The sequence below is a fragment of the Mustela lutreola genome, chromosome 16 (assembly GCF_030435805.1).
Source record: "Mustela lutreola isolate mMusLut2 chromosome 16, mMusLut2.pri, whole genome shotgun sequence".
Taxonomy (NCBI): domain Eukaryota; kingdom Metazoa; phylum Chordata; class Mammalia; order Carnivora; family Mustelidae; genus Mustela; species Mustela lutreola.
In genome coordinates this window covers 63,597,422-63,615,473 of record NC_081305.1, presented here as the reverse complement: position 1 = coordinate 63,615,473, position 18,052 = coordinate 63,597,422, and the positions used below count along the sequence as shown (strand labels likewise).

General features: G+C 49.5%; 1 pseudogene; it reads right to left on the bottom strand.

The window, feature by feature from the left end:
• Window positions 1-15,792: 15,792 nt before the first annotated feature.
• Window positions 15,793-15,909, bottom strand: LOC131818995 (U6 spliceosomal RNA; annotated as a pseudogene).
• Window positions 15,910-18,052: the final 2,143 nt, after the last annotated feature.

The window sequence follows — 18,052 nt, the reverse complement described above, 5'->3', positions numbered from 1 at the left end:
CGGGATTCTCCCATAGTGCTGTGAATACTAGGCTAAGGCAAGGAACAAAAGCAGCCCAAAGAACCGACTCTGATTTCCCAGCAACTGCCATGCTTTCGCAGAGGTTTTCAGCTTGGCAGGAACCGCACTTCGCTGCTGCTTCCTCAGAAAGTCTTTGGGTGTTCACTCTGTCGCGGCAGGAAAGAAGAGCCGCGGGAGAGCTGTTGTCTCTTGGGACTTGCTTTCCCGGGCTCCAAGTTCACGCCCGGGGTTCACCTTTCTATGCTGAACTACGCAGACACAGTCACATTCCTGCAGCAGTGTGCGTGTCCTAGCATGGCACTCTATGCCTATTACCATCTCCTGGGGTTACGTAAGGCTTTCCCTTTTGCTCTTGCGCTCAGGCAGACTCGGGGTCTAGGCCAGTGCCTTCACCACAGGAGAGAGGAGGCGACAGGATCCCTGCACCCGGCCCGTGTACTGGGATGGGGAACTGTGGGGCACTGTCTCCACTCCTTCCCCGGCACACCCCCTGCCACCCACATCGGTGCCACACTTGGTGGAATACGGCATCCGACTGCCCATTTCTCCATGGGGTTGTTTCTGCGAGTTCCGGGTATGGCACCTGGTGGCAAGCCCAAGTCTGCCGTTGGGATAGGTGGCCGAGGTGATGCTGCCCCCTTGGGACCAGAGGCACAGGACAGGCCTGTCTTCTGTCCAGACTACTTCCTCAGAGTGGAGCACGCGCCTCTGCCCTAGTCGTCCCCTCATGTCTCCTTAGCATCCATGCTTCCATCTCTCCGCACAGGGAGCGGGTGACACTTGTGTTGCCACCGGCCTGCTGTTAGTGCCACGGCAGGCTATCCTGCTTCCCGAGAGTTTCCCGACCCCAAGGACAACGGCTCCTTCTCTTCTCCGGGGGCGGCGTGCAGCGCCTTCCCCACACTAGGCTTCTGTCTCAGGCAGAGGGGATGTTAAAGCAAAGGGTATTTCGCTCCATGCGGGTATCTTCCACCGGGATGCGGAGACTAGCTCAGGCAAGCAGCAGCAGCAACCCCAAACCCACTCTGATTTCGCATGGAATGCTGTGCTTTCCCAGGGGAGATGCCCAGGCAATGAGGCTTTCGCTTTTTCGGGTTTCTCCCACCGCGAGACTGGGCTCAGGCAAGCAGCAGCATCCCGCAGAACATTTCTCAGCGAATGATGTGCTTTCACAGAGACTTTGGCTTTTAGGGAACAGCACTTCACTGCTGCATACTCAGCAAGAATTCTGTCGCGTCAGGGAAGAAGAGCTGCGGGAGAGCTGGTGCCTCTTGTGCCTTGCTTTCCCGGGCTCCATGTTCGCGTCCTGGGTTCACCCTGACGGTCCGAACTAAGCAGACACAGCTACAACCCTATAGTAGCGTGCGTAGCCTAGGATGGCACTCTATGCACACTACCATCTCCCAGTGTAGGCATCGCTTGGCGTTTTACTCCGGCGCTCAGGCGGACTCGTGGACTAGGACAGTGCTTTCCCCACAGGAAAGGAGAGGTGACAGGATCCCTGCACACCGCCCGTACACTGAATAGGGAGCTATTAGGGACTGTCCCCACTTCTTCCCCTTAAAACCCGTCCCTCCTCCAAATTTCCACATCCTGCAGGAAGAAGGCATCTGACTCCCCGTTATTTCAGGAGCTCTTTCTGCGAGTTCAGTGTAGGCGCCTGGTGGCTAGCATATATCTGACCCACGGACAGGTGGCCAAGGAGCTGCTATCTCTTTGGATTCAGAGGCTCAGGACAGGCAAACTTTCTGCCAAGAGTCCTTCCTAAGAGAGGAGCACGCGCCCGGCCCACCTCATGCCCTCCTGTCTCCTTAGCAGCCAAGCTTCCGTCTCTCTGAACTGGGAGCCGGTGACACTTGTATTGCCACCGGCCGCTGTGCCTGTCAGGGCGCGCTCTCCTGCTTCCCAACCGTTTCCAGACCAGAAGGCCAACGGCTCCTGCTCTTCTCCCTGCTCCACAAACATGTTCCTGGTGAGTGCAGTGAAAGACGTGTCCCTTTCCTTAAGGCTCTTTCCACAGGCGCAGGGGCGCTTCTCTCTCAGGCAGAGGGGATGCCTAGGTAAAGAGAATTTCGCTCCATATGGGTTTGTTACACCGTGCGGTGGAGACCAGCTCAGCCAAACAGGAGCATCCCACAGACCCGACTCTGATTTCCCAAAGAATGCTGTGCTTTCCCAGAGGGGATGCCTGAGCAAAGAAGCTTTCGCTCTATGCGGTTTTCCCCATCCTGATACAAATAGTAGGCTAAGGCAAGCAACAAAAGAAGCCCACAGAACCGACTCTGATTTCCCAGCGACTGGTATGCTTTTGCAGATGTTTTCAGCTTGGCACAAACCGCACTTCACTGCAGCTTCTTCAGCAAGGCTTTGGTCATTCTCTCTGGCGCTTCAGGGAAGAAGAGCTGTGGGAGACCTGGTGCCTCTTGGGCCTTGCTTTCCCGGGCTCCATGTGCGGGTCCTGGGTTCACCCTGCCAGCCAGAACTAAGCAAACACAGCCACAATTCTAAGTTGCGTGCGTAGCCTAGGATGGCACTCTATGCACACTACCATCTCCCTGTGTAGGCATCGCTTGGCCTTTTACTCTGGGGCTCAGGCGGATTCTCGGACTAGGCCAGTGCTTTCCCCACAGGAAAGGAGTGGTGACAGGATCCCTGCACACCGGCCGTACACTGAATAGGGAGCTTTGGGGGACTGTCCCCACTCCTTCCCCTTAAATCCCGTGCCACCTCCAAATTCCACATCCTGGAGGAAGTCGGCATCTGACTCCCCGTTATTTCAGGGAGCTGTTTCTGCGAGTTCAGCGTAGGCGCCTGGTGGCTAGAGCATGTATGCCCCAGGGACAGGTGGCCAAGGAGCTGCTGTCTCTTTGGCCAACTGGCTGAGGACAGGCATGCTTTCTACCCAGACTCCTTCCTACGAGTGGAGCTCACAGCCTACCATACTCATCCCCTGCTGTCTCGTTAGCACCAGGATTCTGTCTCTCTGCACTGGCAGGGGGTGACACTTGTATTACCACCAGCCGTTGTGCCTGTCAGGGCGGGCTCTCCTGCTTCACAACCGTTTCCAAACCAGAAGGCCAACGGCTCCTGCTCTTCTCCCCGGGCAGCCTGCTGCACCTTCCATAGAAATGCTCCTGGGGAGCCCAGTGAAAAACGTGTCCCTTTCCTTTAGGTGCTTTCCACAGGCGCAAGCGCGCTTCTCTCTCAGGCCGAGGGGATGCCCAGGCATAGAGGATTTCGCTCCATGCGGGTTTACTACACAGTGCTGAGGAACCCAGCTCAGGCTACAGGAGAATCCTTCAGACCCGAATCTGATTTCCCAAAGAATGCTGTGCTTATCAACAGGGGATGCGAGGGCAAAGAGGCTATCGCTCTATGCGGGATTCTCCCATAGTGCTGGGAATAATAGGCTAAGGTAAGCAACAAAAGCAGCCCACAGAACCGACTCTGATTTCCCAGCGACTGCTATGCTTTCGCAGAGGTTTTCAGCTTGGCACGAACCGCACTTCGCTACTGCTTCCTCAGAAAGGCTGTGTGTGTTCACTCTGTCGTGGCAGGGAAGAAGAGCCGAAGGAGCGCTGGTGACTCTTGGGACTAGCATTCCGGGGTCCAAGTTCACTCCCGGGGTTCACCTTGCTATGCCGAACTAAGCAGACACAGTCACATCCCTGCAGCAGCGTGCGTGTCCTAGCATGGAACTCTATGCCTATTACCATCTCCTGGGATACATAAGGCTTTACTTTTTGCTCTTGCGCTCAGGCAGACTCGGGGTCTAGGCCAGTGCCTTCACCACAGGAGAGAGGAGGCGACAGGATCCCTGCACACGGCCCGTGTACTGGGATGGGGAACTGTGGGGGACTGTTTCCACTCTTTCCCCGGCACAGCCCCTGCCACCCACATCGCTGCCACATCTTGGTGGAAGACGGCATCTGACTGCCCGTTTCTCCATGGGTTTGATTCTGCGAGTTCCGGGTATGAAACCTGGTGTCAAGCCCAAGTCTGCCCTTGGGACAGGTGGCCGAGGAGATGCTGTCCCCTTGGTACCAGAGACACAGGACAGGCTGGCCTTCTGCCCAGACTCCTTCCTCAGAGTGGAGCACGTGCCTCTGCCCTAATCGTCCCCTCATGTCTCCTTAGCATCCAGGCTTCCATGTCTCCGCAGAGGGAGCGGGTGACTCTTGTCTTGCCACCGGCCTGCTGTTCGTGCCACGGCAGGCTATCCTGCTTCCCGAGCGTTTCCCGACCATAAGGCCAACGGCTAATTCTGTCCTCCGGGGGCGGCGTGCTGCGCCTTCCCCACACTTGGCTTCTCTCTCAGGCAGAGGGGATGTTAGGGCAAAGGTTATTTCGCTCCATGCGGGTATCTTCCACCGAGATGTGGAGACTAGCTCATGCAAGCAGCAGCAGCATCCGCAAACCCAAGTCTGTTTTCCCCTGGAATGTTGTGCTTTCCCAGGGGAGATGCCCAGGCAATGAGGCTTAAGCTCTATGCGGTTTTCTCCCACCGCGAGACTGGGCTCAGGCAAGCAGTAGCAACCCGCAGAACATTTCTCAGCGAATGATGTGCTTTCAGAGAGACTTTGGCTTTTAGCGAACAGCACTTCAATGCTGCATCCTCAGCAAGGCTTCAGTCGCGTCAGGGAAGAAGAGCTTCGGGAGAGCTGGTGCCTCTTGGGCCTAACTTTCCCGGGCTCCATGTCGCGTCCTGGGTTCACCCTGCCAAGCCGAACTAAGCAGACACAGCTACAGCCCTATAGTAGCGTGCGTAGCCTAGGATGGCACTCTATGCACACTACCATCTCCCAGTGTAGGCATCGCTTGGCCTTATACTCCGGCGCTCAGGCGGACTCGCGGACTAGGCCAGTGCTTTCCCCACAGAAAAGTTGAGGTGACAGGATCTCTGCACAACCCCGTACACTGAATAGGGAGCTAAGAGGTACTGTCCCCACACTTTCCCCTTAAACCCCGTCCTTCCTCCAAGCTTCCACATCCTGGAGGAAGACTGCATCTGACGCCCCGTTATTTCAGGAGCTGTTACTGCGAGTTCAGGGTAGGTGTCTGGTGGCTAGCGCATGTCTGACCCAGGGACAGGCGGCCAAGGAGCTGCTATATCTTTGGACCCAGAGGCTCAGGACAGGCATGCTTTCTGCCCAGCCTCCTTCCTAAGAGAGGAGCACGCGCCCTGCCCACCTCATCCCCTCCTGTCTCCTTAGCAGCCAAACTTCCGTTTCTCTGAACTGGGAGCCGGTGACACTTGTATTGCCACCGGCCGCTGTGCCTGTCAGGGCGCGCTCTCCTGCTTTGCAACCGTTTCCAGACCAGAAGGCCAACGGCTCCTGATCTTCTCCCTTTTCCACAGACATGCTCCTGGGGAGCGCTGTGAAAGACCTGTCCCTTTCCTTAAGGGTCTTTCCACAGGCGCAAGGGCGCTTCTCTCTCAGGCAGAGGGGATGCCTAGGCAAAGAGGATTTCGCTCCATATGGGTTTGTTACACCATGCTGTGGAGACCAGCTCAGCCAAACAGGAGCATCCCACAGACCCGACTCTGATTGCCCAAAGAATGCTGTGCTTTCCCAGAGGGGATGTCCGAGAAAAAAGATTTTGCTCTATGCGGTTTTCTCCCATCCTGCTACAAATACTAGGCTAAGGCAAGCAGCCACAGCAGCCAACAGAACCGATTCTGATTTCCTAGCGACTGCTATGATTTCGCAGAGGTTTTCAGCTTGGCACGAACCGCATTTCACTGCTGCTTCCTCAGCAAGGCTTTGGTCATTCTCTCTGTCGCGTCAGGGAAGAAGAGCTGTGGGAGAGCTGGTGCCTCTTGGGCATTGCTTTCCCGGGCTCCATGTACGGGTCCTGGGTTCGCCCTGCCAGACCGAACTAAGCAGACACAACCACAATTCTGCACTAGCGTGCGTAGCCTAGGATGGCACTCTATGCACACTACCATCTCCCAATGTAGGCATCGCTTGGCCTTTTACTCTGGTGCTCAGGTGGATTCTCGGACTAGGCCAGTGCTTTCCCCACAGGAAAGGAGAGGTGACAGGATCCCTGCAAACCGGCCGTACACTGAATAGGGAGCTCTGGGGGACTGTCACCACTCCTTCCCCTTAAGACCCGTACTCCTGCAAGCTTCCACATCCTGGGGGAAGTGGGCATGTGACCCCCCCGTTACTTCAGGGAGCTGTTTCTGCGAATTCAGCGTAGGCGCCTGGTGGCTAGAGCATCTCTGCCCCAGGGACAGGTGGCCAAGGAGCTGCTGTCTCCTTTTCCCACAGGCTCAGAACAGGCATGCTTTCTACCCAGACACCTTCCGAACATTGGAGCACGCACCTGCTATACTCATCCCCTCCTGTCTACTTAGCAGCCTGGATTCCGTCTCTCTGCACTGGGAGCGGGTGACACTTGTATTACCAACGGCCGCTGTGCCTGTCAGGGACGGCTCTCCTGCTTCGCAACCTTTTCCAGCCCAGAAGGCCAACGGCTCCTGCTCTTCTCCCCGGGCAGCGTGCTGGACCTTCTACAGATATGCTCCTGGGGGAGCGCAGTGTAAAACGTGTCACTTTCCATATGGCTCTTTCCATAGGGGCAAGCGTGCTTCTCTCTCAGACAGAGGGGATGCCCATTCATAGAGGATTTCGCTCCATGCGGGTTTATTACACAGTGCTCAGGAGACCAGCTCAGGCAACAGGAGAATCCTTCAGACCCGACTCTGATTTCCCAAAGAATGCTGTGCTTTCCCAGAGGTGATGCCAGGGCAAAGAGGCTTACGCTCTATGCGGGATTCTGCCATAGTGCTGCGAATACTAGCAACTAAAGCAGCCCACAGAACCGACTCTGATTTCCCAGCGACTGCTATGATTTAACAGAGGTTTTCAGCTTGGCAAGAACCGCACTTCGCTGCTGCTTCCTCAGAAAGGCTTTGGGTGTTCACTATGACGCGGCAGGGAAGAAGAGCCGCGGGAGAGCTGGTGTCTCTTGGGACTTGCTTTCGCGGGCTCCAAGTTAACGCCCGGTGTTCACCTTGCTATGCCGAACTAAGCAGACACAGTCACAACCCTGCAGCAGCGTACGTGGCCTAGCATGGCACTCTATGCCTATTACCAGCTCCTGGGGTATGTAAGGCTTTCCCTTTTGCTCTTGAGCCTAGGCAGACTCGGGGTTTAGGCCAGTGCCTTCACCACAGGAGAGAGGAGTCGACAGGATCCCTGCACCCTGCCCGTGTACTGGGATGGGGAACTGTGGGGGACTGTCTCCACTCTTTCCCCGGCACACCCCCTGCCACCCACATCGCTGCCACATCTAGGTGGAAGACGGCATCTGACTGCCCGTTTCTCCATGGGGTTGTTTCTGCGAGTTCCGGGTATGGCACCTGGTGGCAAGCCCAAGTCTGCCCTTGGGACAGGTGGCCGAGGAGATGCTGTCCCCTTGGGACCAGAGGCACAGGACAAGCCTGCCTTCTGCCCAGACTCATTCCTCAGAGTGGAGCCCGCGCCTCTGCTCTAGTCGTCCCCTCATGTCTCCTTAGCAGCCAGGCTTCCATCTCTCCGCACAGAGAGCGGGTGACACTTGTCTTGCCACCGGCCTGCTGTTCGTGCCATGACAGGCTTTCCTGCTGCCCGAGCGTTTTCCGACCCCAAGGCCAATGGCTCCTTCTCATCTCCGGGGGCGGCATGCTGCACCTTTCCCACACTTGGCTTCTCTCTCAGGCAGAGGGGATGTTAGGGCAAAGGTTATTTCGGTCCATGCGGGTATCTTCCACTGAGATGTGGAGACTAGCTCAGGCAAGCAGCAGCAGCATCCCCAAAACCAACTCTGATTACCCATGGAATGGTGTGCTATCCCAGGGGAGATGCTAAGGCAATGAGGCTTTCGCTGTATGCGTGTTTCTCCCACCGCGAGACTGGGCTCAGGCAAGCAACAGCAGCCCGCAGAACATTTCTCAGCGAATGATGTGCTTTCACAGAGACTTTGGCTTTTAGCGAAGAGCACTTCACTGCTGCATCCTCAGCAAGGCTTCAGTCGCGTCAGGGAAGAAGCGCTGCGGGAGAGCGTGTGCCTCTTGGTCCTTGCTTTCCCGGGCTCCATTTTCGGGTCCTGGGTTCACCCTGCCAGGCCGAACTAAGCAGACACAGCTACAACCCTACAGTAGCGTGCGTAGCCTAGGATGGCACTCAATACACACTACCATCTCCCAGTGTAGGCATCGCTTGGCCTTTTACTCTGGCGCTCAGTCGGACTCGCGGACTAGGCCAGTGCCTTCCCCACAGGAAAGGAGAGGTGACAGGATCCCGGCACACTGCCTGTACACTGAAGAGAGAGATTTGGGGGACTGTCCACTCTCCTTCCTTTTAAACCCCGTCCCTCCTCCAAGCTTCCACATCCTGGAAGAAGACGGCATCTGACTCCCCCTTATTTCAGGAGCTGTTTCTGCGAGTTCAGGGTAGGCGCCTGGTGGCTAGCGCATGTCTGTCCCAGGGACAGGTGTCCAAGGAGCTGCTATCTCTTAGGACCCAGAGGCTCAGGACAGGCATGCTTTCTGCCCAGACTCCTTCCTAAGAGAGGAGCACGCACCCTGCCCACCTCATGCCCTCCTATCTCCTTAGCAGCCAGGCTTCCGTCTCTCTGAACTGGGAGCCAGTGACACTTGTATTGCCACCGTCCGCTGTGCCTGTCAGGGTGGGCTTTCCTGCTTCGCAACCATTTCCAGACAAGAAGGCCAACGGCTCCTGCTCTTCTCCCTGGGAATCGTGCTGCACCTTCCACAGATATGCTCCTGGGGAGCGCAGTGAAAAACGTGTCCCTTTCCTTAAGGCTCTTTCCACAGGCGCAAGCGCGCTTCTCTCTCAGGCAGAGGGGATTCCCAGGCATAGAGGATTTCGCTCCATGCGGGTTCATTACACAGTGCTGAGGAGACCAGCTCAGGCAACAGGAGAATCCCTCAGACCCGACTCTGATTTCCCAAAGAATGCTGTGCTTTCCCAGAGGGGATGCCAGGGCAAAGAGGCTTTCCCTCTATGCGGGATTCTCCCATAGTGCTGCGAATACTAGGCTAAGGCAAGCAACAAAAGCAGCCCACAGAACCGACTCTGATTTCCCAGCTACAGCTATGGTTTCGCAGAGGATTTCAGCTTTGCAGGAACCGCACTTCGCTGCTGCTTCCTCAGAAAGGCTTTGGGTGTTCACTCTGTCGCGGCAGGAAAGAAGAGCCGCGGGAGAGCTGGTGTCTCTTGGGACTTGCTTTCGCGGGCTCCAAGTTCACGCCCGGGGTTCACCATGCTATGCAGAACTAAGCAGACACAGTCACAACCCTGCAGCAGCGTGCGTGGCCTAGCACGGCAGTCTATGCCTATTACCATCACCTGGGGTATGTAAGGCTTTCCCTTTTGCTCTGGCGCTCAGGCAGACTCGGGGTCTAGGCCAATGCCTTCACCACAGGAGAGAGAGGGGACAGGATCCCTGCACCCGGCCCATGTACTGGGATGGGGAACTGTGGGGGACTGTCTCCACTCTTTCCCCGGCACACCCCCTGCCACCCACATCGCTGCCACATCTTGGTGGAATCCGTCATCTGAATGCCCATTTCTCCATGGGGTTGTTTCTGCGAGTTCCGGGTATGGCACCTGGTGGCAAGCCCAAGTCTGCCCTTGGGACAGGTGGCCAAGGACATGCTGTCTCCTTGGGATGTGAGGTACAGGACAGGCCTGCCTTCTGCCCAGACTCATTCCTCAGAGTGGAGCACGCGCCTCTTCCCTAATAGTCCCCTCATGTCTCCTTAGCATCCAGGCTTCCATCTCTCCGCACTGGGAGGGGGTGACACTTGTGTTGCCCCGGCCTGCTGTTCGTGCCACGGCAGGCTATCCTGCTTCCTGAGCCTTTCCCGACCCCAAGGCAGACAGCTCCTTCTCTTCTCCGGGGGCCGCGTGCAGCGCCTTACCCACACTTGGCTTCTCTCTCAGGTAGAGGGGATATTAGGGCAAAGGTTATTTCGCTCCATGCGGGTATCTTCCACCGAGATGTGGAGACTAGCTCAGGCAAGCAGGAGCATCATCCCCAAACCCAACTCTGATTTCCCATGGAATGCTGTGCTTTCCCAGGGGAGATGCCCAGGCAATGAGGCTTTCGCTGTATGCGTGTTTCTCCCACCGCGAGACTGGGCTCAGGCAAGCAGCAGTAGCCCGCAGAACATTTCTCAGCGAATGATGTGCTTCGCAGAGGCTTTGGCTTTTAGCGAACAGCACTTCGCTGCTGCATTCTCAACAAGGCTTCAGTCGCGTCAGGGAAGAAGAGCTGCGGGTGAGCTGGTGCCTCTTGGGCCTTGCTTTCCCGGGCTCCATGTTCGCGTCCTGGGTTCACCCTGCCAGGCCGAACTAAGCAGACACAGCTACAACCCTACAGTAGCGTGCGTAGCCTAGGATGGCACTCTATGCACACTACCATCTCCCAGTGTAGGCATCGCTTGGCCTTTTACTCTGGCGCTCAGGCGGACTCGCGGACTAGGCCAGTGCTTTCCCCACTGGAAAGGAGAGGTGACAGGATCCCTGCACACCGCCCGTACACTGAATAGGGAGCTTTGGGGGACTGTCCCCACTCCTTCCCCTTAAAACCCGTGCCACCTCCAAGCTTCCACATCCTGGCGGAAGACGGCATCTGACTCCCCCTTATTTCAGGAGCTGTTTCTGCGAGTTCAGGGTAGGCACCTGGTGGCTAGCGTATGTCTGCCCCAGGGACAGGTGGCCAAGGAGCTGCTATCTCTTTGGACCCAGAGGCTCAAGACAGGCATGCTTTCTGCCCAGACTCCTTCCTAAGAGAGGAGCACGTGCCCTGCCCACCTCATGCCCTCCTGTCTCCTTTGCAGCCAGGCTTCCGTCTCTCTGAACTGGGAGCCGGTGACACTTGTATTGCCACCGTCCGCTGTGCCTGTTAGGGCGGGCTCTCCTGCTTCGCAACCATTTCCAGACCAGAAGGCCAACGACTCCTGCTCTTCTCCCTGTTCCACAGACATGCTCCTGGGGAGCGCATTGAAAGACGTGTACCTTTCCTTAAGGCTCTTTCCACAGGTGCAAGCGCGCTTCTCTCTCAGTTAGAGGGGATGCCTAGGCAAAGAGGATTTCGCTCCATATGGGTTTGTTACACCGTGCTGCGGAGACCAGCTCAGGCAACAGGAGCATCCCTCAGACTGGACTCCGATTTCCCAAAGAATGCTGTGCTTTCCAGAGGGGATGCCAGGGCAAAGAGGCTTTCGCTCTATGCGCGTTTCTCCCATAGTGCTGCGAATACTAGGCTAAGGCAAGCAACAAAAGCAGCCCAAAGAACCGACTAAGATTTCCCAGTGACTCTATGCTTTCACAGAGATTTTCAGCTTGTTCCGAACCGCACTTCGCTGCTGCTTCCTCAGCAAGTCCATGGTTGTTTGCTCTGTCGCATCAAGGAAGAAGAGGTGCGGGAGCGTCGGTGTCTCTTGTGGCTCGCTTTCCAGGGCTCCATGTTGGCGCCGTGGGTTCTCCCTTCCAGGTCGAACTAAGCAGACACAGTCACAACCCTGCAGCAGCGTGTGTGGCCTAAGATGGCACTCTATGCACACTACAATCTCCCGGTGTAGGCAACGCTTGGCCTTTGGAACTGGACCTCAGGCGGACTCGCGGACAAGGTCAGTGCTTTCCCCACAGGAAAGGAGATGTGACAGGATCCCTGAACACCGCCCGTTCACTGGAATGGGGAGCTTTGGGGATTGTCTCCACTCCTTCTCCCTTAAATCCCCTGCCACCAAAAACGCTGTCAAATGTTGGAGGAATATGGCATGTGACTGCCCGTTTCTCGAGGGAGCTGTTTTTGCGAGTTCCGGGTATGGCACCTGGTAGCTAGCCCGTCTGCCCTACGGACAGGTGGTCAAGGAGATGCTCCCCTTGGGACCTGAGGCACAGGACAGGCCTGCCTTCTGCCCAGACTCCTTCCTCATCGTGGAGCACGCGTCCCTACCCTAATCGTCCCCTCATGTCTCCTTAGGAACCAGGCTTTGTCTCTCCGCACAGAGGGCGGGTGACACTTGTCTTGCCACCGGCCTACTGTTCCTGCCATGGCAGGCTACCCTGATTCCCGTCCTTTTCCCGACCACAAGGCCAACGGCTCCTTCTCTTCTCTGGGGGAGGCGTGCTGCGCCATCCCCAGACTTTCTCCTGGGGAGTGTAGTGACAGATGTGTGCAACCACGCTTCTCTCTCAGATCTCAAATACACAACGTAACCCTACACCTAAAGGAGTTGGAGAAAGAACAACAAAGAAAGCCTAAACCCAGCAGGAGAAGAGGAATAATAAAGATCAGAGCAGAAATCAATGAAATAGAAACAAACAAACAAACAAAAACCACAAAAAACCACCACCAACAAAAAAACCATAGAAAAAATCAACGAAATTAGGATCTGGTTCTTTGAAAGAATTAATAAGATTGATAAACCCCTTTACAGACTTATCAAAAAGAAAAGAGAAAGAACCCAAATAAATAAAATCATGAATGAAAGAGGAGAGATCACAACCAACACCAAAGAAATACAAACAATTATAAGAACATACTATGAGCAACTCTACGCCAACAAATTCAACAATCTGGAAGAAATGGATACATTCCTAGAGACATATAAACTACCACAACTGAACCAGGAAGAAATAGAAAACCTGAACAGACCCATAACCAGTATGGAGATTGAAACAGTCATCAAAAATCTCCAAACAAACAAAAGCCCCGGGCCAGATGGCTTCCCAGGGGAATTCTACCAAACATTTAAAGAAGAATTAATTCCTATTCTCATGATACTGTTCCAAAAAAATAGAAATGGAAGGAAAACTCCCAAACTGTTTTTTTTTTTTCCTGAGGCCAGCATCACCTTGATCCCAAAACCAGACAAGGTTCCCATCAAAAATGTGAACTACAGACCAATATCCTTGATGAACACAGATGCGAAAATTCTCACCAAAATACTAGCCAATAGGATTCAACAGTACATTAAAACGATTATTCACCACGACCAACTGGGATTTATTCCAGGGCTACAAGGTTGGTTCAACATCTGCAAATCAATCAAATTGATACAACACATCAATAAAACATATGATACTCTCCATAGATGCTGAAAAAGCATTTGGCAAAGTGCAGTATCCCTTCCTGATTAAAACTCTTCAAAGTGTAGGGATAGAGGGCACATATTATCAATATTATCAAAGCCATCTGTGAAAAACTCACTGCAAATATCATTCTCAATGGAGAAAAACTGAATACTTTTCCGCTGAGGTCAGGAACACGGCAGGGATGTCCGTTATCACCACTGCTATTCAACATCGTACTAGAAGTCCTAGCCTCAGCAATCAGAAAGCAAAAAGAAATTAAAGGCATCCAAATTTTGCCAAATTGGCAGAAGAGAAGTCAAACTATCCCTGTTTGCAGATGATATGATAATGTATGTGGAAAACTTAAAGGACTCCACTCCAAATCTGCTATAACTTGTATAGAAATTCTGTAAAGTGTCAGGAAATAAATCAATGAACAGAAATTGGTTGCATTTTTTTATACCAACAAGACTGAAAAAATAGAAATTAAGGAGTGAATCCCATTTACAATTGCACCCAAAATCCTACAATACCTAGGAATAAACCTAACAAAGAATCTATACTCAGAAAACTCTAAAGTACTCATAAAAGAAATTGAAAAAGACACAAAGAAATGGAAAAATGTTCCATGCTCCTGTATTGGAAGAACAAATATTGTGAAAATGTCTATGCTACCTAAAGCAATCTACACATTTAATGCAACCCCTATCAAAATCCCATCCATTTTTTTCAAAGAAATGGGACAAATCATCCTAAAATTTATATGGAACCAGAAAATACCTCGAATAGCCAGAGAAATATTGAAAAAGAAAGCCAATGTTGTTGGCATCACAATTCCAGACTTCAAGCTCTATTACAAAGTTGTCATCATCAAGATAGTAGGGAACTGTCCCCAAAACAGACATAGATCAATGGAACAGAATAGAGAGCCCAGAAATACACCCTCAACTCTATGGTCAACTAATCTTCAACAAAGCAGGAAGGAATGTCCTATGGAAAAAAGACAGCCTCTTCAACAAATGGTGCTGGGAAAATTGAACAGCCACATGCAGAAAAATGAAATTGGACCATTTCCTTATACCATACATGAAAATAGACTGGAAATGGATGAAGAAGCATAATGTGAGAAAGGAATCCATCAAAATCCTTGAGGAGAGAACAGTTAGCAACCTCTTTGACCTCAGCAGCAGCAACTTCTTCCTAGGAACATCGCCAAAGGCAAGGGAAGCAAGAGCAAGAATGAACTATTGGGATTTCATCAGATCAAAAAGCTTTTGCACAGCAAAGGAAACAGTTAACAAAGCCAAAAGATGACTGTCAGAAGTTATCTGGGAGAAGATATTTGCAAATGACATACCAGATAAAGGGCCAGTATCTATCCAAAATCTATAAAGACCTTATCAAACTCAACACCCTAAGAACAAATAATCGAATGAAGAAATGGGCAGAGGACATGAACAGACATTTCTGCAAAGAATACATCCAAATGGCCAACAGATACATGAAAAAATGCTCCACATCACTCGGCATCAGGGAAATACAAATCAAAACCAGAATGAGATACCACCTCACACCTTTCAGAATGGCTAAAATGAACAAGTCAGTCAATGACAGATGCTGGTGAGCATGTGGAGAAAGGGCAACCCTCCTACACTGTACGTGGGAATGCAAGCTGGTGCAACCACTCTGGAAAACAGCGTGGAGGTGCCTCAAAAAGCTGAAAAGAGAACTACCCTATGACCCAGTGATTGTAGTACTGGATATGTACCCTAAAGATACAAACGTGGCATTCTGAAGGGGCACATGCACCCAAATGTTTATAGCAGCAATGTCCACAATAGTTAAACTATGGAAAGAACCTAAATGTCCTTCAACAGATGAATCAATAAATAAGATGTGGTATATATGTTCAATGGGGTACTATGCAGCCATCAAAAGAAATGAAATCCTGCTATTTGTGATGACATGGATGGAACTAGAGGGTATTATGCTTGGCGAAATAAATCAATCTGAGAAAGACAACTATCATATGATCTCCCTGATATGATGAAGTGGAGATGCAACATAGGCGGTTTCGGGCGTACGAAAAGAAAAATAAAAGAAGATGGGATTGGGAGGGAGACAAACCATAAAAGACTGAATCTCACAAAACAGACTGAGGGTTGCTGGGGGGAGGTGTGTTGGGAGACGATGGTGGGGGTATGGACATTGAGGAGGGCAGGTGCTATGGTGAGTGATGGTGAGTGCTGTGAAATGTGTAAACCTGGTGATTCACAGACCTGTGCCCCTAGGGATAAAAACACATTATATGTTTATAAAAATTTTTAAAAATAATTTTAAAAATCCATTAAAGAAAAAACACATATTGAAAGCCTAGAGCTAATCTCATATTCAATCAAAAAAGTTTGAAAGTTTTCCCCTTAAAGATCAGAAAAAACACAAGTGTGTCCACTTTCACTACTCTCATTTGACATAGTACTGGATGTCCTAGCCAGAGAAACAAGGAACACAAATAAATAAAAGACTCCAAAAGAAAAAAAGGAAGAAGTAAAATTTTCTTTTTTTTGGATAACATGAACTTACATGTAAAAAAATCCTAAAAAATTCACAAAAAATTTTGAATAAACAAATTTAATAAAGCTTCCAAATACAAGATCAATATATAAAAGACAAGAATTTTGTTTTGTTTCGTTTTTTAAATAGTTTTTCATGTCATCCTTGCTCAGTGATCACGCTAATCTTCTCTGCATCATTCCAATTTTAGTATATGTGCTGCCAAAGTAAGCACAAGACAGGAGCATTTTAACACTCTAATGATGAACTATCTGAAGAAATAAAGAGAACAATCTAATTCACAATAGCATCAAAACTAATAAAATACTTAGGAAAAGATTTAACTAAGAAGATGAAAGATCTGTACCACATAAACTATGACATTAATAAAGAAATTGAAGGAGACATAAATGGAAAGATAGCTCATATTTATGAATGGTAAGAATTAACATTGTTAAAATGTCCATACTACCAAAAAACATCTGTAAATTCAATTCCTATCAAAAATCCAATGTTAGGGGCGCCTGGGTGGCTCAGTGGGTTAAGCCTCTGCCTTCGGCTCAGGTCATGATCCCAGGGTCCTGGGATCGAGCCCTGCATCAGGCTCTCAGCTCAGCAGGAAGCTGCTACCTCTTCTCTCTCTGCCTGCCTCTCTGCCTGCTTGTCATCTCTCTCTGTGAAATAACTAAATAAATAATCTTTTAAAAAAATCCAATATTTTTTTTTTACAGAAGTAAGTAAAGAATCCTAAAATTTATATGAGACCATAAAAGACAACAAATAATTAAAGCAGTTCTGAGAAAGAATGAAGAAGCAAAATTACACTTCTTTATTTGAAACTATACTACAAAGCCCTCATGCTCAAAACAATAAAGTATACTGGCATAAAAACAGACCAATAAACAAGTAGAACGGAATTGAGAATCCAGAAATAAATCCTTTCATACAGTCACCTAATATTTGACAGGGGCCAACATATATAATGGGTAAAGATAGTCTGTTCAATAAATGATATTTAAAACTGAATAGTCACATAAACCAGAATGAAACTGGAACCTTATATCACTCATAAATATTAACTTGATATAGATTAAAGACTTAAATGTGATGCATGAAACTAAATTTCCTAAAGGAAAACATAGGAAAAATTCTCCTTGACATTGGTCTTGCCAATAGTTTTTTGGATACCAGGCCAAAAACACAAGCAAAAGAAGCAAAAATAAATAAATGGTATTACATCAAAGTAAAGTTTCTGCATTGCCAAAAAAAAAAGGGGGAATGAAAACACAATCCACAGAATGGAAGAAAATACTTACAAATCTTATATCTGAAAAGAGGTTAATAACCAACAGATACAAATAGAAAAAAATATATAATTAAAAAATAGCAAAAAGATCTCAATAGACTTTTTTTTCAAAAAAGTTATATAAATGACCAACAGGAGCATTAAAAAGTGCTCAACGTAAAAACTCAGGGCAAAGTCATTATGTTGTTGTTGTTGTTTACCTCTGAAAAACACAACAAGATATTACTACCTATTAGTTTATATATTACTTAAAAATTAAAACTAACAAATTTTGGTAAATATTGGGGAAAATGGGGAACTTATGCACTGTGATAGGGATATAAATTTGTATGGAAAACAGTATGGAGATTATTCATATTATTAAAAGTAAAATTACCATATGATTCAGTAATCCCACCTCTAGGTATATATCTAAAGGAAACGAAGTCACTATTCGAAGACATATCTGCACTCTTATGTTCATTATAAAATTGTTAACTCTAAGCAAGAGATGGAAATAACTTCAGTATCCATTAATGGATGAATGAATAAAATAAGTATGGTAAATATATACTATGGAATACTACTTAACCATGAAAAATTAAGAAATACTGCCATTTACAACAGCATGGATGGATCTTGAAGGTATTATACTAAGGGAAATATTTCAAAGATTTTATATATATATTTTTAATTTATGTATTATGATATCCCTTACATACAGAATCTGAAGAAAAAGCAAACTAATGGAAACTTAGAGTTGAGTTGACAAGAGGTGAACCTGGGGTGGAATAAGGTGGTCAAAGGGTACAAACTTGCAACTATAATATGAAAAAGTTCTGGGGATCTAATGTACAGCATGATGATCATAGTTAATAATATATACATACATTTTTATTGTGCTTCCCTTTATTAAACTTTGCATATATCACATTCTTACAAGTTGAAAGTTTATAGCAATCTTGTATAAAAGAGGTCTGCTGCCACCATTTTTCTAACAACATTTGTTCATTTTGTGTCTCTCTGTCACATGTTTGTAATTTCTTGCAATATTTAAAGTTTTTTCATTATTATTGTATTTGTTATGGTTATC